The 23832-nt window shown below is 50.6% G+C and overlaps 11 non-coding genes across 11 annotated transcripts; 8 read left to right on the forward strand and 3 right to left on the reverse strand.

The window, feature by feature from the left end:
• The first annotated feature begins 4235 nt into the window (after positions 1 to 4235).
• On the forward strand, positions 4236 to 4426 carry LOC137986663 (U2 spliceosomal RNA). The gene has a single exon (XR_011119947.1). It is a non-coding gene; the product is annotated as a U2 spliceosomal RNA (small nuclear RNA).
• Positions 4427 to 4620: 194 nt separating this feature from the next.
• On the forward strand, positions 4621 to 4784 carry LOC137986645 (U1 spliceosomal RNA). The gene has a single exon (XR_011119930.1). It is a non-coding gene; the product is annotated as a U1 spliceosomal RNA (small nuclear RNA).
• Positions 4785 to 5760: 976 nt separating this feature from the next.
• Positions 5761 to 5879, reverse strand: LOC137986634 (5S ribosomal RNA). Its single transcript, XR_011119920.1, has one exon. It is a non-coding gene; the product is annotated as a 5S ribosomal RNA (ribosomal RNA).
• A 267-nt stretch (positions 5880 to 6146) lies between these two features.
• On the forward strand, positions 6147 to 6338 carry LOC137986653 (U2 spliceosomal RNA). The gene has a single exon (XR_011119938.1). It is a non-coding gene; the product is annotated as a U2 spliceosomal RNA (small nuclear RNA).
• A 5639-nt stretch (positions 6339 to 11977) lies between these two features.
• Positions 11978 to 12168, forward strand: LOC137986664 (U2 spliceosomal RNA). The gene has a single exon (XR_011119948.1). It is a non-coding gene; the product is annotated as a U2 spliceosomal RNA (small nuclear RNA).
• A 194-nt stretch (positions 12169 to 12362) lies between these two features.
• On the forward strand, positions 12363 to 12526 carry LOC137986646 (U1 spliceosomal RNA). Its single transcript, XR_011119931.1, has one exon. It is a non-coding gene; the product is annotated as a U1 spliceosomal RNA (small nuclear RNA).
• Positions 12527 to 13502: 976 nt separating this feature from the next.
• Positions 13503 to 13621, reverse strand: LOC137986635 (5S ribosomal RNA). The gene has a single exon (XR_011119921.1). It is a non-coding gene; the product is annotated as a 5S ribosomal RNA (ribosomal RNA).
• A 267-nt stretch (positions 13622 to 13888) lies between these two features.
• Positions 13889 to 14080, forward strand: LOC137986655 (U2 spliceosomal RNA). The gene has a single exon (XR_011119939.1). It is a non-coding gene; the product is annotated as a U2 spliceosomal RNA (small nuclear RNA).
• Positions 14081 to 19719: 5639 nt separating this feature from the next.
• On the forward strand, positions 19720 to 19910 carry LOC137986665 (U2 spliceosomal RNA). Its single transcript, XR_011119949.1, has one exon. It is a non-coding gene; the product is annotated as a U2 spliceosomal RNA (small nuclear RNA).
• A 194-nt stretch (positions 19911 to 20104) lies between these two features.
• Positions 20105 to 20268, forward strand: LOC137986647 (U1 spliceosomal RNA). Its single transcript, XR_011119932.1, has one exon. It is a non-coding gene; the product is annotated as a U1 spliceosomal RNA (small nuclear RNA).
• Positions 20269 to 21244: 976 nt separating this feature from the next.
• On the reverse strand, positions 21245 to 21363 carry LOC137986636 (5S ribosomal RNA). The gene has a single exon (XR_011119922.1). It is a non-coding gene; the product is annotated as a 5S ribosomal RNA (ribosomal RNA).
• Between the last annotated feature and the right edge of the window lie 2469 nt (positions 21364 to 23832).

Consider the following 23832-nt stretch of genomic DNA (forward strand, 5'->3'; position numbering starts at 1 on the left):
ACGCGCGTGCAGGTGGCTGCCTCCCCCGCCGCTGCGTCTGATGGTTTGGCTGCGCCACAGAGTAATACAATGTTAACACTAGTAGTAACGTAGTTGGTGTAATGGACAATACTACTATAGTTAATGGAAAAGAAATGGAAATGGATAATAGTAATAATGTAGTTACTGGAAAAGAAATGACAAATAATGCTGTAGTTAATGGAAAAGAAATGGAAATGGATAATAGTAATAATGGAAAAGAAATGGATACGAATGATAATGAACTAGTTAATGAGACTGAATACAGTCAAAGTATATTTAGTGACGATGACCCTTTAACGGGCATCAATGTAACCCCTGTAAATACCCCACAGGTTCTATCTCTGTCTCCCGTAATGGTTAACGAGGTCGAGCTGACTGATTCACCAGTCACTAAGCGTGGACTTTCGGATGTTGAGGCTTCCTCTGATGATCAGGTCAAGTCTAAGAAGAAAGCGAAGAAACCTCTTCCTGGTTCTGCGGTCCCCGGCCGCTCGAAGTCTGGAAAGGGCAGGGAGTCTGGGAGGGCTGTTCATTCTGGCCTTCCCTCCTTGGCTCCCCCTGCCCCGGTTCGGAGCCGTCGCTCCTAGTTGTGCTGTCTCTCTCTTTCTTCTCAGTTATGGCTCTCTCTATCCTCTCCTTAAACACCAATGGTCTCAGGGACTCGTCCAAGCGCGCTGGTGTTCTGCACTGGTTACGTTCCTTTCCTCAGGTCCCTGACATTGTCTGCCTACAAGAGGGCCCACTGCTCTTCAGACAGTGAATGTCAGTCTGGTTTCGTTCATCTGGTTTTAATGCAGTTGCTTCTGTTGGCTCTGCACACTCTTGTGGTTGCATCATTTTATTCCGCCCCACGGTCACCCTTACGAGCTCTTGGTGTGACACCGCTGGGCGTGTTGTTTTTTGCCACTTTACCCATTCTGGGCACCCGTTTCGTATCTGCTGTCTCTACGCCCCCAATCGCAACCCAGCCCGTGACGACTTCCTGGACGACGTCTCGTCTTGGGTTGATCCCACCTATCCGACCTTCCTTGCCGGGGACTTTAACACTGTGTTCGACCGCGCCCTCGATCGTCGGGGCTCCAATGTCTCTGACACTTCCCGCGAAAGTACTGCTACCTTAAAACGTCTTTTTGACTCCTGCTGTTGTCTGGACATTTGGAGGCACCTGCATCCTTCCGATTCTGCCTTCTCTTGGACTCGCTCAGACGGCCTTATGGCCTCCCGTATTGATCTCATTGGTGCCCCGTACTCCTGTTACCATCAGTCTTGACTTGCGATATTATTCCTTGTCCGTTTTCGGATCACTGTGGTGTGGTGCTTTCTTGTAGTGTCCCAGACATTGCTGCTCCTGGGACAGTTTCTGGAAGCTCAACATTTCTGTCCTCAATGATGAGGACTATATCCAGCATATCACTAATTTTTGGTCCGTTTGGAGGCAGTCCATGCTGTCCTTCCCGTCACTAGCTAAGTGGTGGGATAAGGGCAAGAGCCAAATCAAAGGCCTCACAATTAAATATTGCGCTGAGCGCTCGAAAGAAAACATCGCAGTGTCGAGACCTCCTTGGCCGACTAGCTGGGCATCTTAAGAACCGTGTTGATGCCGGTTTCACCTCCTGTGTTGAGCCGTACCATTCTACCCTGTCTGCCCTTGCTGCCCTAGACCTCGAGGCAGCTCGGGGAGCCCAAGTCCGTGCTCGGGCCAATGGGTTGAGGAAGGTGAAACCTCCTCGGCCTTTTTCTTCCGTCTGGAAAAGAAGCGTGCCGCCGACCGACTTATTTCAGCACTTCGATGCGATGATGGCACAGTGGTCTCGAGTTCAAAGGACCTATGCCAGGCTTTTGCTTCCTTTTATTCTAACTTGTTTAGTGCCGAGCCTACTGACGGGGACGTGGCTCTTTCCCTGCTCGACGCCCTCACCTCCACCTTGTCCGCCGACCAGGCTCAACAGTGTGATGGTCCTCTCCAGTCGGAGGAGTGTTATACTGCTTTATGTGGGATGGCTCGAGGCAAGACCCCGGGCTTGGATGGCCTCCCTATGGAGTTTTATGTCAAATTCTGGCCGGTGCTCGGACAGGACCTCGTGCTCGTCCTGAACTCATGTTATGAGGCTGGCACTCTCAGCCTCTCTCAGCGTCGAGGCATCATTTCTCTCATCTTTAAGACGGGTGACCGGCTGAACCCTCGTAACTGGCGGCCAATTTCCCTCCTTAGTGTGGACTACAAGCTCGCTGCCCGCGTCATCGCTGGGCGTCTCCTGAAGGTTATTCATGCCGTGGTGGCTGAGGATCAAACCTGTGGTGTCCCCGGTCGTTATATTGGTGAGAACGTCGCTTATCTCCGAGACATGGTCCATTACGCCACGCAATCCGGGTCTCCTTGTGCCATCCTCTCGCTCGACCAAGAAAAAGCGTTTGATCGCGTTGATTGGTCCTTTCTGCATGCCACCCTCTGCAGAATGGGTTTCCAAACCTCCTTTCTGCGCTGGATCCGCCTTTTCTATAATGCTGTTCAGAGTGCTGTCATTGTTAACGGTCATGTCTCAAACTTTTTCAGTCTCACACGGGGGGTGCGTCAAGGCTGCCCCCTCGCACCTTTGCTGTATGTTATGGTCGCTGAGGTCTTGGCCGCCAATATTCGAGCAAATCCCGCCATTACTGGACCTTTGCTGCCTGGACTGCCCTCACCGCTCTCTCCAATTTCCCAGTACGCGGATGACACATCGCTCATCTTGTCCTCCGATGCCTCCATTAGGGCTGTTTTTGACACCTACACAAGGTATGAGCTTGGTTCTGGATCCAAGCTCAACCTGACAAAGTCTCGCGGCTTGTGGCTGGGGTCTTGGGCTGGCCGAACTGACCCCCCTGTCCCTCTCGACTGGACATCTTCTAAGCTTAAAATCCTCGGAGTCTTCATTGGCCCGCATGACATTGATGAACTAATTGGCGGCCTCGGATAGAGGCTGTGGAACGCGTCCTCTCCTCCTGGCGTCAGCGCTCCTTGTCTTTTCATGGCAAGGCTTTGGTCATCAATTGCCTGGCCCTCGCCAGGGTTTGGTATGTGGCATCCCTGGTCCACATGCCCCCCTGGGTACTTAAAGAACTTAACTCCCTTGTTTTCTCATTCTTCTGGAAAACCAAGCGGGAGCTCGTTGCACGTGCTGTGGTCGTTCAGCCCACATCGCTGGGAGGTTTCTCGGTGGTGGACATTAAGCTCAAGGTTTGGTCGCTTCTGGGTCAGTGGGTCAAACGGTCTACTTTGTCCTCGTCAAGCTGGTCCTCCTTTGTGTCGTACTGGTTTCAATCGTGTTTTGCTGCCTCCTCTCTTGATGTTTTCTCCCGTCCCGCTGCCTTCGACAGGTCCCTGTTACCGCCATTTTACTCCTCTTTGCTTTTGGCCTGGGAGTCGCTTGGTGGCTCTTTTTCCCCCTCCCGGGGAACTTTGGTTTTCGCATCCTCTGACCCTCACGTTGTCGCCTCCGTGGCTTTTTTTCTCTGCCAAAGTCGGTTACCAGTTTCTTTTATCCTGTTCCTCTGTCACACCGCACTGTGTAGTTAAGTTCTTTCCCTCCTTTGGGGACCTTTACTGGTATGATACGTGGCGCCAGTTCCACTTCTTTGATTTTGACCGCTTTGTTGTTGATTTCTCCTGGAAGGTAGCTCATGGTGTGATTTACACTGCTGAGCGTCTTCTCTCTTTTGGTTTATCTGTCTCCTCCGCTTGTTTTTGTGGTCCTGTCGTCGAGTCACTGTCGCATTTGCTCTTTGTGTGTCCCCTTGCTCAAAGTGTTGTTGGTTGGCTACAGTCCCTCCTTTTTCATTTCTCGCCTATGTGTCCTGTGCTTGAGCGTCGCCATTTACTTTTTGGTTTCAATTCCACTGAGCTTCACGCAGTGCCCAAAGTCTTCAGTTACCTGTTGTGTGCCTGTAAGTTTCACATCTGGCTGGCCCGCAATGACTACCGCTTTCGTTCTGTCAACCTGGGGCCCTCGCCGTCATTGAGGGAGCAAAGGCCCGTGTCAAGTTCCACCTCCCCTTGCTCTTCAAGCGTTTTTCAACCCGGAGACGTCGACGTTATTTTGCCCGCCAGTGGGGGGCGGATGGAGTCATCGCCTCTATGTTTCCAACAAGCTCGTTTTTCGCTTCGGGCCACCTGCTTAATTCACCCTCTGTACCACCTGATTTGCTTAGTTTTATTTCGCCTCTGTCGCCTAATACTGGTGACCAATGCCTCAGGCGTTGGATGAGTCTGTCGACTGGTGACCTTTGGTCTGCCATTCACCGCTGCTCATCGAGCAGCTCATATATTAAACTGATTTTTGGAACTGGGCCGTGGAAAAGAGGCTTGCCTCGTCCCGGCCACGGGTTGCCTCGGTATAGCACTACCTCCGAGCGTGGCCCACTTCCCTCTGGGGAAGAAATAATCAAGTGAAAGCAGAACAAATGACCAAGCAACCAACCTTCACATTCTCTTCTCTTTTCTAGGTAGCATAGCAGCGAGTGGACAGCACGACACGACAGGACGAGGAGCACGTGACCCCCATTACCACATGGTATGCGCAGACAAGTTGCGTTTTGCGGTTCCGGAGAGGTTGAAAAGGCATACTTACCTGACGCGGGAGGCACTGTGATCAGGGAGGCAGTCCTCTCAAGGTGAGGCTCTTTCATTGCACTTCGATTGGGTTGACCCTTGCGATTACCCCAAATGTGGGTAACTCGAGCGTATAATTTCTGGTAGTGGGGACCTGCGTTCGCGCTAGTCCCCGCACCAAACCCCGGTGGCAAAGTTGGCTAATGGGAAGGTTTGTTGGTAACGTTTCAGGCAGGGCAGGGAAGGAGATGCGGTGGCGGTGTAAGGACTAAGGAAGGTGAGTTGTATTTGTGAATTCCACTGCTGAAATTGTAGGTGAATGTTCCGTACTTGGTGCACTGCAAAACTGTGATTTTATTTCTTTCATTCTTGGCCGTAGAGAGAGCGAGAGGACGTGTTTATTTCAGCCGCATCGATTTCCATCGATAGACGAGTGAGACAAGAAAATGCCAGCGGGTCGAGCTCTTATCCTCGTGCATCGTTTCGAAAACGTAAGTGGATGTGTGTTTGTACTGCTCCATCGCGATAGATTTCTTTTGCGTTGTGTTATGTTGCGTTCTGGAGAGCCCGTTTTGCATTGAGTAACTGAGGACCCGCCAGATCAGTTGGCGTTACATTTCTGTGGCCAACACTTTGTGGTTTCTCTATGTTATCAGTTAATTGGATTGTTATCATAAAAAGTAAATCTTTCATGGTCAGGATAGTGTCTTATCGGCCCTTTGAATACGTACTGTCCGTGTTGAGCAGGGAACAGTAAGACTTTGAAGTGCGCTACGTCACGTAAGTCACGTTTTCGCAGGATCAATGTTGTAGTGTTGTAGCCTTCGTTGTATGCATATCATCCGGGCTAGGTTAACTTCCATCTAATGCATAACAGTGCATGCATTTTTTACTTGTCGTATCCTGTTCTTTGCTCACACGAAAAGATACGTTTCATGTCATAAACGTTGGATTGATAAGATCTCGCGCGCACGCGCTCCCTTGGGAATACAAGTTCCACTTTCTCGTGTGAACTATTTTGTTTTTGTTGTATGTCTCATCTTTGACATATCGTTGGCATGTTGTGTTCAAAAAACCTGGTTTGGAATGTTCTTTCATTAAAGGAAACTGAGATTTTTTGAGATAATCAAGTGTACAGAAGGAAAAAGGGAAGCCTACAACACGGGGTATTCCCAGGCGGTCTCCCATCCAAGTACTAACCCCGCCCGACAGGGCTTAACTTCGGTGATCGGACGAGAACCGGTGTTTTCCCTGTGGTATGGTCGTAGACAAGTAATTCGCCGTGAAAATTAACTTTGTTATAAGGGAAAATAAAAACGAGGTCAGAGCAAGCACAATGTGCATTTGTCCTCTTGCCGTCAACGCAAGTGCCATGCAATGCTGGTCCTGCTGCCCACTGTACAAGGGCGATCGTTGTGTGCGCCTCGCTTTCAGGTTGGCTTTGGGCATTCCTTCCTTGGCACGGATTGTAATCGGACCACCATATCTCGTGGCCATGAGACTGGGAGCACCTTGTCCGCTGTGAGCATTTACGGGCATCGCTTCTCGGCCTTTTGGCTAAGATCAAGTGTAGTATCTGTTCTTATCAGCTTAATATCTGATACGCTGCTCATCGAGCAGCTCATATATTAAACTGATTTTTGGAACTGGGCCGTGGAAAAGAGGCTTGCCTCGTCCCGGCCACGGGTTGCCTCGGTATAGCACTACCTCCGAGCGTGGCCCACTTCCCTCTGGGGAAGAAATAATCAAGTGAAAGCAGAACAAATGACCAAGCAACCAACCTTCACATTTCTCTTCTCTTTTCTAGGTAGCATAGCAGCGAGTGGACAGCACGACACGACAGGACGAGGAGCACGTGACCCCCATTACCACATGGTATGCGCAGACAAGTTGCGTTTTTGCGGTTCCGGAGAGGTTGAAAAGGCATACTTACCTGACGCGGGTTTTTATTATCTGCCAGGTTCGTGCCTTTCCTTGTGGTACGCGTAAGTTCCGTATTGGAATTGGAGTGTGGGGACAAGCGTTTTTGGGATTTGTGGTAAGATTTTTGATTCCTGAGTTTTACTGGTGACCCTCCTGGGGACTTATGCTTGGCGTCCTGCCATAACCCAGGGTAGCCAGTCTTTCTGTTCCCTTCCTGGGAGCTTTGCTTTCCGGGGGGACTGTTTTTTCTCTTTTTCCCTTTTCATCATGCCTCTTGCGGCCTTTAAGAGGACAGTAGTCCTCGACCTTTCCGATGTTCCAACCTCTGTTCCCAGGGCGGAACTTGTTACAGCCATCAAGGGAAAGTTCACCCCCTTTGTGATTGACAGTATTCAGTTTGTTCCCGTAAAACTGGTTCAGATTACTTTCGCTGACCCAAAATGTAAAAATATTGTTGAAGGTTATGATTTTGTCACTTTAGCTGGTGCTAAGTGCAAAGTCATGTATGCTGGGCCTCGAGCTCAAAATGTTATGTTGTATCACTATCCCTTTGAGGAGAGTGATGATCGCCTCCGGCCCTACTTTTCCTCGTACGGGAAGGTGGAGACGATAAGGCACCAGCATTACCCGGGTGACCCTGCAATCTGCACTGGAGCCCGTATCATCAAAATGGTTCGTTCTGGCCGGATCCCTCGTAATCTGGACATTGCTGGATATAAATGTAAGGTGTGGTATGTGGGTCAGCCGGCCGAATGTGATATCTGTCGTGGGGAACACCTCACCAAAAACTGTGACTTGCGCGGGAAGTGCCGCAGGTGTCGGGAGCCTGGTCACATGGCCAGGGATTGCCCAACCCCCCCAATGCCTGGGGGAACCCACCATCTTCGCCTGCGACCCCCGCCCATCCGTCCGCTTCACTTGTTGTTGGTGCCACTCCCCCGGAGTCGCTGCCTCCCCTCCTGGATGTCAGTTCTGGTCCTGAGGACCTTCCCACTTCTCCTGCAAGCTCTGACCATGAGGACTCTGGGGACGAGGGGGTAACCCTTCGTCCTCCTGCCCCCACGCAACCTGGTATTTCAAGTTGGGGTTCCCACACCGACCTCAGGGACAATGAGTTATCCCCCCTGGTACTCCACCCATGGCCTCTCCTGCCACCAGTAAATGTTAAGGAGGGTGCGGCCCTCCCTAAAACGGTAATGGTGGGTCCTCGACGCGCGTGCAGGTGGCTGCCTCCCCCGCCGCTGCGTCTGATGGTTTGGCTGCGCCACAGAGTAATACAATGTTAACACTAGTAGTAACGTAGTTGGTGTAATGGACAATACTACTATAGTTAATGGAAAAGAAATGGAAATGGATAATAGTAATAATGTAGTTACTGGAAAAGAAATGACAAATAATGCTGTAGTTAATGGAAAAGAAATGGAAATGGATAATAGTAATAATGGAAAAGAAATGGATACGAATGATAATGAACTAGTTAATGAGACTGAATACAGTCAAAGTATATTTAGTGACGATGACCCTTTAACGGGCATCAATGTAACCCCTGTAAATACCCCACAGGTTCTATCTCTGTCTCCCGTAATGGTTAACGAGGTCGAGCTGACTGATTCACCAGTCACTAAGCGTGGACTTTCGGATGTTGAGGCTTCCTCTGATGATCAGGTCAAGTCTAAGAAGAAAGCGAAGAAACCTCTTCCTGGTTCTGCGGTCCCCGGCCGCTCGAAGTCTGGAAAGGGCAGGGAGTCTGGGAGGGCTGTTCATTCTGGCCTTCCCTCCTTGGCTCCCCCTGCCCCGGTTCGGAGCCGTCGCTCCTAGTTGTGCTGTCTCTCTCTTTCTTCTCAGTTATGGCTCTCTCTATCCTCTCCTTAAACACCAATGGTCTCAGGGACTCGTCCAAGCGCGCTGGTGTTCTGCACTGGTTACGTTCCTTTCCTCAGGTCCCTGACATTGTCTGCCTACAAGAGGGCCCACTGCTCTTCAGACAGTGAATGTCAGTCTGGTTTCGTTCATCTGGTTTTAATGCAGTTGCTTCTGTTGGCTCTGCACACTCTTGTGGTTGCATCATTTTATTCCGCCCCACGGTCACCCTTACGAGCTCTTGGTGTGACACCGCTGGGCGTGTTGTTTTTTGCCACTTTACCCATTCTGGGCACCCGTTTCGTATCTGCTGTCTCTACGCCCCCAATCGCAACCCAGCCCGTGACGACTTCCTGGACGACGTCTCGTCTTGGGTTGATCCCACCTATCCGACCTTCCTTGCCGGGGACTTTAACACTGTGTTCGACCGCGCCCTCGATCGTCGGGGCTCCAATGTCTCTGACACTTCCCGCGAAAGTACTGCTACCTTAAAACGTCTTTTTGACTCCTGCTGTTGTCTGGACATTTGGAGGCACCTGCATCCTTCCGATTCTGCCTTCTCTTGGACTCGCTCAGACGGCCTTATGGCCTCCCGTATTGATCTCATTGGTGCCCCGTACTCCTGTTACCATCAGTCTTGACTTGCGATATTATTCCTTGTCCGTTTTCGGATCACTGTGGTGTGGTGCTTTCTTGTAGTGTCCCAGACATTGCTGCTCCTGGGACAGTTTCTGGAAGCTCAACATTTCTGTCCTCAATGATGAGGACTATATCCAGCATATCACTAATTTTTGGTCCGTTTGGAGGCAGTCCATGCTGTCCTTCCCGTCACTAGCTAAGTGGTGGGATAAGGGCAAGAGCCAAATCAAAGGCCTCACAATTAAATATTGCGCTGAGCGCTCGAAAGAAAACATCGCAGTGTCGAGACCTCCTTGGCCGACTAGCTGGGCATCTTAAGAACCGTGTTGATGCCGGTTTCACCTCCTGTGTTGAGCCGTACCATTCTACCCTGTCTGCCCTTGCTGCCCTAGACCTCGAGGCAGCTCGGGGAGCCCAAGTCCGTGCTCGGGCCAATGGGTTGAGGAAGGTGAAACCTCCTCGGCCTTTTTCTTCCGTCTGGAAAAGAAGCGTGCCGCCGACCGACTTATTTCAGCACTTCGATGCGATGATGGCACAGTGGTCTCGAGTTCAAAGGACCTATGCCAGGCTTTTGCTTCCTTTTATTCTAACTTGTTTAGTGCCGAGCCTACTGACGGGGACGTGGCTCTTTCCCTGCTCGACGCCCTCACCTCCACCTTGTCCGCCGACCAGGCTCAACAGTGTGATGGTCCTCTCCAGTCGGAGGAGTGTTATACTGCTTTATGTGGGATGGCTCGAGGCAAGACCCCGGGCTTGGATGGCCTCCCTATGGAGTTTTATGTCAAATTCTGGCCGGTGCTCGGACAGGACCTCGTGCTCGTCCTGAACTCATGTTATGAGGCTGGCACTCTCAGCCTCTCTCAGCGTCGAGGCATCATTTCTCTCATCTTTAAGACGGGTGACCGGCTGAACCCTCGTAACTGGCGGCCAATTTCCCTCCTTAGTGTGGACTACAAGCTCGCTGCCCGCGTCATCGCTGGGCGTCTCCTGAAGGTTATTCATGCCGTGGTGGCTGAGGATCAAACCTGTGGTGTCCCCGGTCGTTATATTGGTGAGAACGTCGCTTATCTCCGAGACATGGTCCATTACGCCACGCAATCCGGGTCTCCTTGTGCCATCCTCTCGCTCGACCAAGAAAAAGCGTTTGATCGCGTTGATTGGTCCTTTCTGCATGCCACCCTCTGCAGAATGGGTTTCCAAACCTCCTTTCTGCGCTGGATCCGCCTTTTCTATAATGCTGTTCAGAGTGCTGTCATTGTTAACGGTCATGTCTCAAACTTTTTCAGTCTCACACGGGGGGTGCGTCAAGGCTGCCCCCTCGCACCTTTGCTGTATGTTATGGTCGCTGAGGTCTTGGCCGCCAATATTCGAGCAAATCCCGCCATTACTGGACCTTTGCTGCCTGGACTGCCCTCACCGCTCTCTCCAATTTCCCAGTACGCGGATGACACATCGCTCATCTTGTCCTCCGATGCCTCCATTAGGGCTGTTTTTGACACCTACACAAGGTATGAGCTTGGTTCTGGATCCAAGCTCAACCTGACAAAGTCTCGCGGCTTGTGGCTGGGGTCTTGGGCTGGCCGAACTGACCCCCCTGTCCCTCTCGACTGGACATCTTCTAAGCTTAAAATCCTCGGAGTCTTCATTGGCCCGCATGACATTGATGAACTAATTGGCGGCCTCGGATAGAGGCTGTGGAACGCGTCCTCTCCTCCTGGCGTCAGCGCTCCTTGTCTTTTCATGGCAAGGCTTTGGTCATCAATTGCCTGGCCCTCGCCAGGGTTTGGTATGTGGCATCCCTGGTCCACATGCCCCCCTGGGTACTTAAAGAACTTAACTCCCTTGTTTTCTCATTCTTCTGGAAAACCAAGCGGGAGCTCGTTGCACGTGCTGTGGTCGTTCAGCCCACATCGCTGGGAGGTTTCTCGGTGGTGGACATTAAGCTCAAGGTTTGGTCGCTTCTGGGTCAGTGGGTCAAACGGTCTACTTTGTCCTCGTCAAGCTGGTCCTCCTTTGTGTCGTACTGGTTTCAATCGTGTTTTGCTGCCTCCTCTCTTGATGTTTTCTCCCGTCCCGCTGCCTTCGACAGGTCCCTGTTACCGCCATTTTACTCCTCTTTGCTTTTGGCCTGGGAGTCGCTTGGTGGCTCTTTTTCCCCCTCCCGGGGAACTTTGGTTTTCGCATCCTCTGACCCTCACGTTGTCGCCTCCGTGGCTTTTTTTCTCTGCCAAAGTCGGTTACCAGTTTCTTTTATCCTGTTCCTCTGTCACACCGCACTGTGTAGTTAAGTTCTTTCCCTCCTTTGGGGACCTTTACTGGTATGATACGTGGCGCCAGTTCCACTTCTTTGATTTTGACCGCTTTGTTGTTGATTTCTCCTGGAAGGTAGCTCATGGTGTGATTTACACTGCTGAGCGTCTTCTCTCTTTTGGTTTATCTGTCTCCTCCGCTTGTTTTTGTGGTCCTGTCGTCGAGTCACTGTCGCATTTGCTCTTTGTGTGTCCCCTTGCTCAAAGTGTTGTTGGTTGGCTACAGTCCCTCCTTTTTCATTTCTCGCCTATGTGTCCTGTGCTTGAGCGTCGCCATTTACTTTTTGGTTTCAATTCCACTGAGCTTCACGCAGTGCCCAAAGTCTTCAGTTACCTGTTGTGTGCCTGTAAGTTTCACATCTGGCTGGCCCGCAATGACTACCGCTTTCGTTCTGTCAACCTGGGGCCCTCGCCGTCATTGAGGGAGCAAAGGCCCGTGTCAAGTTCCACCTCCCCTTGCTCTTCAAGCGTTTTTCAACCCGGAGACGTCGACGTTATTTTGCCCGCCAGTGGGGGGCGGATGGAGTCATCGCCTCTATGTTTCCAACAAGCTCGTTTTTCGCTTCGGGCCACCTGCTTAATTCACCCTCTGTACCACCTGATTTGCTTAGTTTTATTTCGCCTCTGTCGCCTAATACTGGTGACCAATGCCTCAGGCGTTGGATGAGTCTGTCGACTGGTGACCTTTGGTCTGCCATTCACCGCTGCTCATCGAGCAGCTCATATATTAAACTGATTTTTGGAACTGGGCCGTGGAAAAGAGGCTTGCCTCGTCCCGGCCACGGGTTGCCTCGGTATAGCACTACCTCCGAGCGTGGCCCACTTCCCTCTGGGGAAGAAATAATCAAGTGAAAGCAGAACAAATGACCAAGCAACCAACCTTCACATTCTCTTCTCTTTTCTAGGTAGCATAGCAGCGAGTGGACAGCACGACACGACAGGACGAGGAGCACGTGACCCCCATTACCACATGGTATGCGCAGACAAGTTGCGTTTTGCGGTTCCGGAGAGGTTGAAAAGGCATACTTACCTGACGCGGGAGGCACTGTGATCAGGGAGGCAGTCCTCTCAAGGTGAGGCTCTTTCATTGCACTTCGATTGGGTTGACCCTTGCGATTACCCCAAATGTGGGTAACTCGAGCGTATAATTTCTGGTAGTGGGGACCTGCGTTCGCGCTAGTCCCCGCACCAAACCCCGGTGGCAAAGTTGGCTAATGGGAAGGTTTGTTGGTAACGTTTCAGGCAGGGCAGGGAAGGAGATGCGGTGGCGGTGTAAGGACTAAGGAAGGTGAGTTGTATTTGTGAATTCCACTGCTGAAATTGTAGGTGAATGTTCCGTACTTGGTGCACTGCAAAACTGTGATTTTATTTCTTTCATTCTTGGCCGTAGAGAGAGCGAGAGGACGTGTTTATTTCAGCCGCATCGATTTCCATCGATAGACGAGTGAGACAAGAAAATGCCAGCGGGTCGAGCTCTTATCCTCGTGCATCGTTTCGAAAACGTAAGTGGATGTGTGTTTGTACTGCTCCATCGCGATAGATTTCTTTTGCGTTGTGTTATGTTGCGTTCTGGAGAGCCCGTTTTGCATTGAGTAACTGAGGACCCGCCAGATCAGTTGGCGTTACATTTCTGTGGCCAACACTTTGTGGTTTCTCTATGTTATCAGTTAATTGGATTGTTATCATAAAAAGTAAATCTTTCATGGTCAGGATAGTGTCTTATCGGCCCTTTGAATACGTACTGTCCGTGTTGAGCAGGGAACAGTAAGACTTTGAAGTGCGCTACGTCACGTAAGTCACGTTTTCGCAGGATCAATGTTGTAGTGTTGTAGCCTTCGTTGTATGCATATCATCCGGGCTAGGTTAACTTCCATCTAATGCATAACAGTGCATGCATTTTTTACTTGTCGTATCCTGTTCTTTGCTCACACGAAAAGATACGTTTCATGTCATAAACGTTGGATTGATAAGATCTCGCGCGCACGCGCTCCCTTGGGAATACAAGTTCCACTTTCTCGTGTGAACTATTTTGTTTTTGTTGTATGTCTCATCTTTGACATATCGTTGGCATGTTGTGTTCAAAAAACCTGGTTTGGAATGTTCTTTCATTAAAGGAAACTGAGATTTTTTGAGATAATCAAGTGTACAGAAGGAAAAAGGGAAGCCTACAACACGGGGTATTCCCAGGCGGTCTCCCATCCAAGTACTAACCCCGCCCGACAGGGCTTAACTTCGGTGATCGGACGAGAACCGGTGTTTTCCCTGTGGTATGGTCGTAGACAAGTAATTCGCCGTGAAAATTAACTTTGTTATAAGGGAAAATAAAAACGAGGTCAGAGCAAGCACAATGTGCATTTGTCCTCTTGCCGTCAACGCAAGTGCCATGCAATGCTGGTCCTGCTGCCCACTGTACAAGGGCGATCGTTGTGTGCGCCTCGCTTTCAGGTTGGCTTTGGGCATTCCTTCCTTGGCACGGATTGTAATCGGACCACCATATCTCGTGGCCATGAGACTGGGAGCACCTTGTCCGCTGTGAGCATTTACGGGCATCGCTTCTCGGCCTTTTGGCTAAGATCAAGTGTAGTATCTGTTCTTATCAGCTTAATATCTGATACGCTGCTCATCGAGCAGCTCATATATTAAACTGATTTTTGGAACTGGGCCGTGGAAAAGAGGCTTGCCTCGTCCCGGCCACGGGTTGCCTCGGTATAGCACTACCTCCGAGCGTGGCCCACTTCCCTCTGGGGAAGAAATAATCAAGTGAAAGCAGAACAAATGACCAAGCAACCAACCTTCACATTTCTCTTCTCTTTTCTAGGTAGCATAGCAGCGAGTGGACAGCACGACACGACAGGACGAGGAGCACGTGACCCCCATTACCACATGGTATGCGCAGACAAGTTGCGTTTTTGCGGTTCCGGAGAGGTTGAAAAGGCATACTTACCTGACGCGGGTTTTTATTATCTGCCAGGTTCGTGCCTTTCCTTGTGGTACGCGTAAGTTCCGTATTGGAATTGGAGTGTGGGGACAAGCGTTTTTGGGATTTGTGGTAAGATTTTTGATTCCTGAGTTTTACTGGTGACCCTCCTGGGGACTTATGCTTGGCGTCCTGCCATAACCCAGGGTAGCCAGTCTTTCTGTTCCCTTCCTGGGAGCTTTGCTTTCCGGGGGGACTGTTTTTTCTCTTTTTCCCTTTTCATCATGCCTCTTGCGGCCTTTAAGAGGACAGTAGTCCTCGACCTTTCCGATGTTCCAACCTCTGTTCCCAGGGCGGAACTTGTTACAGCCATCAAGGGAAAGTTCACCCCCTTTGTGATTGACAGTATTCAGTTTGTTCCCGTAAAACTGGTTCAGATTACTTTCGCTGACCCAAAATGTAAAAATATTGTTGAAGGTTATGATTTTGTCACTTTAGCTGGTGCTAAGTGCAAAGTCATGTATGCTGGGCCTCGAGCTCAAAATGTTATGTTGTATCACTATCCCTTTGAGGAGAGTGATGATCGCCTCCGGCCCTACTTTTCCTCGTACGGGAAGGTGGAGACGATAAGGCACCAGCATTACCCGGGTGACCCTGCAATCTGCACTGGAGCCCGTATCATCAAAATGGTTCGTTCTGGCCGGATCCCTCGTAATCTGGACATTGCTGGATATAAATGTAAGGTGTGGTATGTGGGTCAGCCGGCCGAATGTGATATCTGTCGTGGGGAACACCTCACCAAAAACTGTGACTTGCGCGGGAAGTGCCGCAGGTGTCGGGAGCCTGGTCACATGGCCAGGGATTGCCCAACCCCCCCAATGCCTGGGGGAACCCACCATCTTCGCCTGCGACCCCCGCCCATCCGTCCGCTTCACTTGTTGTTGGTGCCACTCCCCCGGAGTCGCTGCCTCCCCTCCTGGATGTCAGTTCTGGTCCTGAGGACCTTCCCACTTCTCCTGCAAGCTCTGACCATGAGGACTCTGGGGACGAGGGGGTAACCCTTCGTCCTCCTGCCCCCACGCAACCTGGTATTTCAAGTTGGGGTTCCCACACCGACCTCAGGGACAATGAGTTATCCCCCCTGGTACTCCACCCATGGCCTCTCCTGCCACCAGTAAATGTTAAGGAGGGTGCGGCCCTCCCTAAAACGGTAATGGTGGGTCCTCGACGCGCGTGCAGGTGGCTGCCTCCCCCGCCGCTGCGTCTGATGGTTTGGCTGCGCCACAGAGTAATACAATGTTAACACTAGTAGTAACGTAGTTGGTGTAATGGACAATACTACTATAGTTAATGGAAAAGAAATGGAAATGGATAATAGTAATAATGTAGTTACTGGAAAAGAAATGACAAATAATGCTGTAGTTAATGGAAAAGAAATGGAAATGGATAATAGTAATAATGGAAAAGAAATGGATACGAATGATAATGAACTAGTTAATGAGACTGAATACAGTCAAAGTATATTTAGTGACGATGACCCTTTAACGGGCATCAATGTAACCCCTGTAAATACCCCACAGGTTCTATCTCTGTCTCCCGTAATGGTTAACGAGGTCGAGCTGACTGATTCACCAGTCACTAAGCGTGGACTTTCGGATGTTGAGGCTTCCTCTGATGATCAGGTCAAGTCTAAGAAGAAAGCGAAGAAACCTCTTCCTGGTTCTGCGGTCCCCGGCCGCTCGAAGTCTGGAAAGGGCAGGGAGTCTGGGAGGGCTGTTCATTCTGGCCTTCCCTCCTTGGCTCCCCCTGCCCCGGTTCGGAGCCGTCGCTCCTAGTTGTGCTGTCTCTCTCTTTCTTCTCAGTTATGGCTCTCTCTATCCTCTCCTTAAACACCAATGGTCTCAGGGACTCGTCCAAGCGCGCTGGTGTTCTGCACTGGTTACGTTCCTTTCCTCAGGTCCCTGACATTGTCTGCCTACAAGAGGGCCCACTGCTCTTCAGACAGTGAATGTCAGTCTGGTTTCGTTCATCTGGTTTTAATGCAGTTGCTTCTGTTGGCTCTGCACACTCTTGTGGTTGCATCATTTTATTCCGCCCCACGGTCACCCTTACGAGCTCTTGGTGTGACACCGCTGGGCGTGTTGTTTTTTGCCACTTTACCCATTCTGGGCACCCGTTTCGTATCTGCTGTCTCTACGCCCCCAATCGCAACCCAGCCCGTGACGACTTCCTGGACGACGTCTCGTCTTGGGTTGATCCCACCTATCCGACCTTCCTTGCCGGGGACTTTAACACTGTGTTCGACCGCGCCCTCGATCGTCGGGGCTCCAATGTCTCTGACACTTCCCGCGAAAGTACTGCTACCTTAAAACGTCTTTTTGACTCCTGCTGTTGTCTGGACATTTGGAGGCACCTGCATCCTTCCGATTCTGCCTTCTCTTGGACTCGCTCAGACGGCCTTATGGCCTCCCGTATTGATCTCATTGGTGCCCCGTACTCCTGTTACCATCAGTCTTGACTTGCGATATTATTCCTTGTCCGTTTTCGGATCACTGTGGTGTGGTGCTTTCTTGTAGTGTCCCAGACATTGCTGCTCCTGGGACAGTTTCTGGAAGCTCAACATTTCTGTCCTCAATGATGAGGACTATATCCAGCATATCACTAATTTTTGGTCCGTTTGGAGGCAGTCCATGCTGTCCTTCCCGTCACTAGCTAAGTGGTGGGATAAGGGCAAGAGCCAAATCAAAGGCCTCACAATTAAATATTGCGCTGAGCGCTCGAAAGAAAACATCGCAGTGTCGAGACCTCCTTGGCCGACTAGCTGGGCATCTTAAGAACCGTGTTGATGCCGGTTTCACCTCCTGTGTTGAGCCGTACCATTCTACCCTGTCTGCCCTTGCTGCCCTAGACCTCGAGGCAGCTCGGGGAGCCCAAGTCCGTGCTCGGGCCAATGGGTTGAGGAAGGTGAAACCTCCTCGGCCTTTTTCTTCCGTCTGGAAAAGAAGCGTGCCGCCGACCGACTTATTTCAGCACTTCGATGCGATGATGGCACAGTGGTCTCGAGTTCAAAGGACCTATGCCAGGCTTTTGCTTCCTTTTATTCTAACTTGTTTAGTGCCGAGCCTACTGACGGGGACGTGGCTCTTTCCCTGCTCGACGCCCTCACCTCCACCTTGTCCGCCGACCAGGCTCAACAGTGTGATGGTCCTCTCCAGTCGGAGGAGTGTTATACTGCTTTATGTGGGATGGCTCGAGGCAAGACCCCGGGCTTGGATGGCCTCCCTATGGAGTTTTATGTCAAATTCTGGCCGGTGCTCGGACAGGACCTCGTGCTCGTCCTGAACTCATGTTATGAGGCTGGCACTCTCAGCCTCTCTCAGCGTCGAGGCATCATTTCTCTCATCTTTAAGACGGGTGACCGGCTGAACCCTCGTAACTGGCGGCCAATTTCCCTCCTTAGTGTGGACTACAAGCTCGCTGCCCGCGTCATCGCTGGGCGTCTCCTGAAGGTTATTCATGCCGTGGTGGCTGAGGATCAAACCTGTGGTGTCCCCGGTCGTTATATTGGTGAGAACGTCGCTTATCTCCGAGACATGGTCCATTACGCCACGCAATCCGGGTCTCCTTGTGCCATCCTCTCGCTCGACCAAGAAAAAGCGTTTGATCGCGTTGATTGGTCCTTTCTGCATGCCACCCTCTGCAGAATGGGTTTCCAAACCTCCTTTCTGCGCTGGATCCGCCTTTTCTATAATGCTGTTCAGAGTGCTGTCATTGTTAACGGTCATGTCTCAAACTTTTTCAGTCTCACACGGGGGGTGCGTCAAGGCTGCCCCCTCGCACCTTTGCTGTATGTTATGGTCGCTGAGGTCTTGGCCGCCAATATTCGAGCAAATCCCGCCATTACTGGACCTTTGCTGCCTGGACTGCCCTCACCGCTCTCTCCAATTTCCCAGTACGCGGATGACACATCGCTCATCTTGTCCTCCGATGCCTCCATTAGGGCTGTTTTTGACACCTACACAAGGTATGAGCTTGGTTCTGGATCCAAGCTCAACCTGACAAAGTCTCGCGGCTTGTGGCTGGGGTCTTGGGCTGGCCGAACTGACCCCCCTGTCCCTCTCGACTGGACATCTTCTAAGCTTAAAATCCTCGGAGTCTTCATTGGCCCGCATGACATTGATGAACTAATTGGCGGCCTCGGATAGAGGCTGTGGAACGCGTCCTCTCCTCCTGGCGTCAGCGCTCCTTGTCTTTTCATGGCAAGGCTTTGGTCATCAATTGCCTGGCCCTCGCCAGGGTTTGGTATGTGGCATCCCTGGTCCACATGCCCCCCTGGGTACTTAAAGAACTTAACTCCCTTGTTTTCTCATTCTTCTGGAAAACCAAGCGGGAGCTCGTTGCACGTGCTGTGGTCGTTCAGCCCACATCGCTGGGAGGTTTCTCGGTGGTGGACATTAAGCTCAAGGTTTGGTCGCTTCTGGGTCAGTGGGTCAAACGGTCTACTTTGTCCTCGTCAAGCTGGTCCTCCTTTGTGTCGTACTGGTTTCAATCGTGTTTTGCTGCCTCCTCTCTTGATGTTTTCTCCCGTCCCGCTGCCTTCGACAGGTCCCTGTTACCGCCATTTTACTCCTCTTTGCTTTTGGCCTGGGAGTCGCTTGGTGGCTCTTTTTCCCCCTCCCGGGGAACTTTGGTTTTCGCATCCTCTGACCCTCACGTTGTCGCCTCCGTGGCTTTTTTTCTCTGCCAAAGTCGGTTACCAGTTTCTTTTATCCTGTTCCTCTGTCACACCGCACTGTGTAGTTAAGTTCTTTCCCTCCTTTGGGGACCTTTACTGGTATGATACGTGGCGCCAGTTCCACTTCTTTGATTTTGACCGCTTTGTTGTTGATTTCTCCTGGAAGGTAGCTCATGGTGTGATTTACACTGCTGAGCGTCTTCTCTCTTTTGGTTTATCTGTCTCCTCCGCTTGTTTTTGTGGTCCTGTCGTCGAGTCACTGTCGCATTTGCTCTTTGTGTGTCCCCTTGCTCAAAGTGTTGTTGGTTGGCTACAGTCCCTCCTTTTTCATTTCTCGCCTATGTGTCCTGTGCTTGAGCGTCGCCATTTACTTTTTGGTTTCAATTCCACTGAGCTTCACGCAGTGCCCAAAGTCTTCAGTTACCTGTTGTGTGCCTGTAAGTTTCACATCTGGCTGGCCCGCAATGACTACCGCTTTCGTTCTGTCAACCTGGGGCCCTCGCCGTCATTGAGGGAGCAAAGGCCCGTGTCAAGTTCCACCTCCCCTTGCTCTTCAAGCGTTTTTCAACCCGGAGACGTCGACGTTATTTTGCCCGCCAGTGGGGGGCGGATGGAGTCATCGCCTCTATGTTTCCAACAAGCTCGTTTTTCGCTTCGGGCCACCTGCTTAATTCACCCTCTGTACCACCTGATTTGCTTAGTTTTATTTCGCCTCTGTCGCCTAATACTGGTGACCAATGCCTCAGGCGTTGGATGAGTCTGTCGACTGGTGACCTTTGGTCTGCCATTCACCGCTGCTCATCGAGCAGCTCATATATTAAACTGATTTTTGGAACTGGGCCGTGGAAAAGAGGCTTGCCTCGTCCCGGCCACGGGTTGCCTCGGTATAGCACTACCTCCGAGCGTGGCCCACTTCCCTCTGGGGAAGAAATAATCAAGTGAAAGCAGAACAAATGACCAAGCAACCAACCTTCACATTCTCTTCTCTTTTCTAGGTAGCATAGCAGCGAGTGGACAGCACGACACGACAGGACGAGGAGCACGTGACCCCCATTACCACATGGTATGCGCAGACAAGTTGCGTTTTGCGGTTCCGGAGAGGTTGAAAAGGCATACTTACCTGACGCGGGAGGCACTGTGATCAGGGAGGCAGTCCTCTCAAGGTGAGGCTCTTTCATTGCACTTCGATTGGGTTGACCCTTGCGATTACCCCAAATGTGGGTAACTCGAGCGTATAATTTCTGGTAGTGGGGACCTGCGTTCGCGCTAGTCCCCGCACCAAACCCCGGTGGCAAAGTTGGCTAATGGGAAGGTTTGTTGGTAACGTTTCAGGCAGGGCAGGGAAGGAGATGCGGTGGCGGTGTAAGGACTAAGGAAGGTGAGTTGTATTTGTGAATTCCACTGCTGAAATTGTAGGTGAATGTTCCGTACTTGGTGCACTGCAAAACTGTGATTTTATTTCTTTCATTCTTGGCCGTAGAGAGAGCGAGAGGACGTGTTTATTTCAGCCGCATCGATTTCCATCGATAGACGAGTGAGACAAGAAAATGCCAGCGGGTCGAGCTCTTATCCTCGTGCATCGTTTCGAAAACGTAAGTGGATGTGTGTTTGTACTGCTCCATCGCGATAGATTTCTTTTGCGTTGTGTTATGTTGCGTTCTGGAGAGCCCGTTTTGCATTGAGTAACTGAGGACCCGCCAGATCAGTTGGCGTTACATTTCTGTGGCCAACACTTTGTGGTTTCTCTATGTTATCAGTTAATTGGATTGTTATCATAAAAAGTAAATCTTTCATGGTCAGGATAGTGTCTTATCGGCCCTTTGAATACGTACTGTCCGTGTTGAGCAGGGAACAGTAAGACTTTGAAGTGCGCTACGTCACGTAAGTCACGTTTTCGCAGGATCAATGTTGTAGTGTTGTAGCCTTCGTTGTATGCATATCATCCGGGCTAGGTTAACTTCCATCTAATGCATAACAGTGCATGCATTTTTTACTTGTCGTATCCTGTTCTTTGCTCACACGAAAAGATACGTTTCATGTCATAAACGTTGGATTGATAAGATCTCGCGCGCACGCGCTCCCTTGGGAATACAAGTTCCACTTTCTCGTGTGAACTATTTTGTTTTTGTTGTATGTCTCATCTTTGACATATCGTTGGCATGTTGTGTTCAAAAAACCTGGTTTGGAATGTTCTTTCATTAAAGGAAACTGAGATTTTTTGAGATAATCAAGTGTACAGAAGGAAAAAGGGAAGCCTACAACACGGGGTATTCCCAGGCGGTCTCCCATCCAAGTACTAACCCCGCCCGACAGGGCTTAACTTCGGTGATCGGACGAGAACCGGTGTTTTCCCTGTGGTATGGTCGTAGACAAGTAATTCGCCGTGAAAATTAACTTTGTTATAAGGGAAAATAAAAACGAGGTCAGAGCAAGCACAATGTGCATTTGTCCTCTTGCCGTCAACGCAAGTGCCATGCAATGCTGGTCCTGCTGCCCACTGTACAAGGGCGATCGTTGTGTGCGCCTCGCTTTCAGGTTGGCTTTGGGCATTCCTTCCTTGGCACGGATTGTAATCGGACCACCATATCTCGTGGCCATGAGACTGGGAGCACCTTGTCCGCTGTGAGCATTTACGGGCATCCTTCTCGGCCTTTTGGCTATGATATTTGCCATTTGAGCCATTTGTCAGAAGCTGTTTTTCATCCCTCCTACTTGTGGGAAGAAGAACCAAGATGAGTGATAGATTGAGTAATTTGAGTGGTGATACCGAGCTACTAATTGATGATATTTCTGTTATTCCAGAGACTCCTAATGAAACTGTTACTTCTCCTTCCTGGTCTGACTCCGTTCCCGAAAATCAAGTTCCTGATGCATCGCCCGAGTTGTTCTCTCCGAGTCCTGTCCCGCTACCAAGTGTTTTAGCTGATCTCATGTCATCTGGTGTTCAATTTGATGCGGTTCCTGTTGAGCGGTGGTCAACTGCGGGGAATACCATACGGCTAAACAAGGAGTGTCGGTGTATTTTCTCCTGCGATACAATTTGCACCACCCAGGAGATTCTTCAGGGCTTCGACGAGGCTGGAATCGACGTGGATTTTATCTCCTCCGTCCAGTTTCGCATGTCCAACCGTGTTTGGATCGTCACCTTCAATGACTATCGTGCCAAGTCTATTGCACTAGGAAAAGATGAAATCTTTGTCTCCGGTTGCCAGATCCTTCTGGGAGATTGTGAGAGGCGGGTCCTTTTGGTCAAGATTTATGAAGCACCATTTGAAATGCCCGATACAGTCCTGATTGGCCGCCTGTCAACTTATGGGAAGGTTTTCTCCTTTCGCCGTGACCGTGTGTCACAGAGCCTCTTTAATGGAGTCCGTACTGCCAAGATGAGGCTAAATAAGGATATACCATCCTGTATCCATATTGCGGGGGAGTTTATCCGGGTCTGGTACCCGAATCAACCCAAAACGTGCCGTCGTTGCGGTTCGCGGGATCACCTTGCTGGCAAGTGTGACTCGCTCCGTTGCCTTAATTGTGAACAACCTGGTCATCGTGCTTCTTCATGTCCGTCGCCTACTTTGTGCAGTGTGTGTTTTAAAAGTGATCACCGTTTCCGAGATTGTCCTTTCGTTGTGTATGGTGGAAACATTTCGTCTGTTCGTGAATCTCGTCCGTCTACGTATGCTGATGTCACTAAAGTTGTCTCTGTGCCTGACCCACCGCCTGCCCCTGTACCTGTTCCTAAAGAGAGTGCTGCTTCAGTGCATAAAAAGTGTGAAGAGAATGAGAAAAACGAAGATAATGGGAAGATTGAAGAGGAGATGGATGATGATGAGGAAGATGAGCAAAATACAGAGGATGAGGAGAATGAAGAGAGCGAGGATGAAGATCATTTGGAAGAAGGTACCCGGTCCCATGATCGTTCGGGGATTTGGAGAGCGGGAGCGTGACTCCTGTGGGGGCGCCAGTGAGCGCTGCTCTCCTGGCGGCTGTGCCTCGGGTGTTTCTGCCCAGGTCCGGCCCCGGGAGCGGCGGCGTGAGCGGGACCGCTCCTGCGGGGGTGATCGCGAGCGCTCAAAGACCCCTGGACGTGAGGACCGGCAATCACTTAGTGATGAGGAACGGGGTAAATGGCAGAAAGTCGGTAGGCGCCGTTAGTATCAATGCTTAAATTACTGTCACTCAATGCGCGCGGACTCGGTACACCCGCAAAACGCGATCTTTTTATTCGTGAAATCTCCTTGTTGTCTTTTGATTTGATCCTGCTCCAGGAGACACATGTGTGTCGTCTGGAGCAGGCTAACGAATTTTCTCGAAACTGGTCTGGAAAGTGCTATTGGTCGTTTGGGGGCGCCAGGTCGGCCGGTGTGGGCCTGCTTGTCTCCCCCTCCTTTCAAGGTTCTGTTACCCGTTTTACTTTTGATTCTGACGGCCGCGTTATCAGTGCATTGATACTAACGGGCTCCCATCAAATTAATATTGTTAATGTGTATGCTCCAAACACCGTTTCGGATCGGAAAGCTTTCTTTCAAAATTTGCACACTTTTTTCCTTTCCCCTACTCGTATTGTCGCCGGTGATTTTAACTGTATTGATAGTGTGCTTGACCGATTATCGTCTTCTAACTTATCTCTACCGGATAAGGCTATGTTTCAGTCCTTCGTCACTGACTGTTCTCTTGTTGATGTTTGGCGTAGGCAAAACCCTCGCGGAGTTTCTTTTACTGGGCCAATGCCAGTTATACTCAGGCTTCACGTATTGACCGCTTTCTTATTTCCCGTGCTCTCCCTTTCATTTGTCCAAAACTGCGATACTTTGCCGTGCGCTTTTTCAGATCACGATTT

The sequence above is a fragment of the Montipora foliosa genome, unplaced genomic scaffold (genome assembly GCF_036669935.1).
Source record: "Montipora foliosa isolate CH-2021 unplaced genomic scaffold, ASM3666993v2 scaffold_26, whole genome shotgun sequence".
Lineage (NCBI taxonomy): Eukaryota > Metazoa > Cnidaria > Anthozoa > Scleractinia > Acroporidae > Montipora > Montipora foliosa.